The sequence below is a fragment of the Scylla paramamosain genome, unplaced genomic scaffold (genome assembly GCF_035594125.1).
Source record: "Scylla paramamosain isolate STU-SP2022 unplaced genomic scaffold, ASM3559412v1 Contig66, whole genome shotgun sequence".
NCBI classification, from domain to species: Eukaryota; Metazoa; Arthropoda; class Malacostraca; order Decapoda; family Portunidae; genus Scylla; species Scylla paramamosain.
Window position 1 is genome coordinate 415,001 of NW_026973731.1, and position 2,500 is coordinate 417,500.

General features: G+C 39.1%; 2 long non-coding RNA genes across 4 annotated transcripts in view; one reads left to right on the forward strand and one right to left on the reverse strand.

The window, feature by feature from the left end:
* LOC135098490 (uncharacterized) overlaps positions 1–2,500 on the forward strand; it is a 92,236-nt gene that overhangs the window by 73,821 nt on the left and 15,915 nt on the right. For 2 of the 3 annotated variants that reach the window (XR_010267049.1, XR_010267047.1), the window contains one exon: positions 1–16. This exon is cut by the window's left edge and continues 752 nt beyond it. The exons of the other annotated variant lie outside the window; for it this stretch is intronic. This is a non-coding gene — a long non-coding RNA (uncharacterized LOC135098490). Of the gene's footprint in view, positions 17–2,500 lie in introns of those variants that run through there. 3 annotated transcript variants of the gene reach the window in all.
* LOC135098491 (uncharacterized) overlaps positions 1,745–2,500 on the reverse strand; it is a 9,452-nt gene continuing 8,696 nt past the window's right edge. The window contains exon 4 of the long non-coding RNA XR_010267050.1: positions 1,745–2,421. This is a non-coding gene — a long non-coding RNA (uncharacterized LOC135098491). The remainder of the gene's footprint in view (positions 2,422–2,500) is intronic.

The window sequence follows — 2,500 nt, forward strand, 5'->3', positions numbered from 1 at the left end:
TTCTGTGCTTGCACCTTGCCAAGTCAAACTCTTTCAACTCTGTGTGTCAACATGTAATAATATTACTTCTTGCTGGAAGTTTGCCTACATTCAGCCTGTTCCTGAAAAGGGTGACCATTCTAATCCCTCATACTACTGTCCTGTTGCTTTAATTTTCTGCCTATCTGAAGTTTTTGAATTTATCCTCAAAAGGAAGATTCTTAAACATCTATCACTTGACAACTTTCTATCTAATTGCCAGTATGTGTTCCATAATGGCCAGACAAAAGAAAACATGTGTTCAGTGGCTTCAGCCACCACCAATGGTCTCTCTTTTTAAGATTTCCTGCTTAACTAATGTTTAAGTATCTCATTACAAAGATAAGAATATAGATATCATAAAGATGGTTATTTATATTGATTAGCATATTAGCATTATGAATGTTCCTGTTCATATGATTATAACTATCAGCAGAAAAAATTGTATAACATGTGTCATTCATTTACTTGAAGCTGCATTGTCAAGGAAGCTTGATACACTTTTCAGTGATGTGTTTATGTGCTAACATATGTGTGCTTGGAGCATAAAAGATAGTCTACACTATATTTTGACAGATAAACAGTTGGTATGAAAAAATTACTTTTACCTACAGCACTTACTTAATTTGCATTTGGGCACCATCTCTTTGAAAATAGTCCATTTGAGCAGCAATACAGCAGCACATTCAGCACTGTTGTCACCCCTGAAACTTATTCTGGAAGTGTTGTTCTCTAAGCATGTCAAGCATCTACTGTTTGTGCAGAATCATCTCCACAATGGACAGAAGAAGCATCAGGCCAAAGTCTGTCAGGAATTCTGTCAGCCAGCCATGAATGACCCAACCTTCATGTCAAAGGACATCTCTGGGAACAAAATTTGGGTTTACAGGTATAACCCCCTAACCCAAACAAGTCTTTACAATAGAAGAGTCCAGCATCTCCATGCAGGGCATGGTTCAGGTCTGGAAAACCACTAAGAGCATTTTTATTCAATGTCTTTGAGATTCATAGGATAGTTCATCATGAATTCATCCCCCAAAAAAGATCATCAACTGCCAGTTCTACTCAAGTGTTTTGAGGCATCTGAGGACATTAATTTTGGCAGATATGGCTTGAAATGTGGTGCAAGGCTAAATGGATGCTCCATGATGATGATGATGATGATGATGCACCCTCTCTTACATATTATCTCTTATAATGCATGGGCTTCTCAGATGCATGATTATCCCTTTGCAGCTGCCCTACTCATCAGATTTGGTACCAACCCTTGTGACTTGTGTCATGCTCCCCACATGGACATTCATTCTATGGAAACAATGAGAAATTGATCTCAAGATGAGATAAGTCTTTAGCCATGACAAGTTGTAGCCAGCCAGGGATTGAACCTCTCACTGAGAGAACACAAGGATGACACCTTAGACATTGAGACCATGATGACTGTCAGGTCCCAAGTTCAGTTTTAGGACATTTATACTCCTAATCTCTGCACTTTTTTTCCTGGAAATAATAAAGATGCAGCTGAAGGGATGCTCTTTTGACACCATGGGGTAGGTTCATTAGATTAGATTAGATGTGATTTACTTTAGAGTTTTAATGAAAGCAATGGCAAAAAAAGACTATGGTTCCAGCCTGTGTGAGACAACCCTCAAGAATTTAAATATTTCCAAACTACTTATAGCATTCAGATTGTTCATGGATACAACTGAAGGTAATACAAACATAGGAGTTGTAAAAATATTTTTTTAAATAATGAATTAAGACTTATACAGTACACAAACATTCATTAAAAGACCACACTGAGCCACTGTTTACACAAACAGCTGATGAATGCTCACTGTTGATGTCACTATCAATGGTGGCAGCTGCAGCAGTTACAGCTCATTCTTCTCACCAAACTTGCATCACTGTGTATAGTGCTAGTGATGTTGGGATTGGAACTGCACTTGCTACCTCGATATCAGTGTTACAGACATTTTTACAATTTGTTGCGGACCATCCATGCAGTAGGCTTTAAATTCCGTTAGGGTGCGACTCGCAAGCAAACTGATCCCAGGCAGTATACGTGATTTGCATCAGAATACTGCACATTAGTGGCGAGCTGACTGTAGTCACCACAAAAGAAATCTATACAGCAAAAATGCAGGTGAAAAGCACATATGGAAAAAATGTGGATATATTTTTGAGTTGCATATCCATCATGTGCTAGAACACAGTCATCATACATCTCACAGCAGCTGAGACGCTTGTGTAGCTGTTCATACACATCCCAAACCAGTGCTGGTCCAGCTGCCACGGAAGCAGCATCCATAACTGACGACTCCATCAGGCTTCACGCGACCCATCATTGACTAATTTTGGATGCTTACAGTTTTGTTGCTGTGCTTTACCATAGGTCACCAGGAGCTGAAAATGAAAGAAAAAGCACATTCATTGGCATAGCTGCAGCAGGGAGTGTTAGTAATATATATGGCAGCTGATCTTG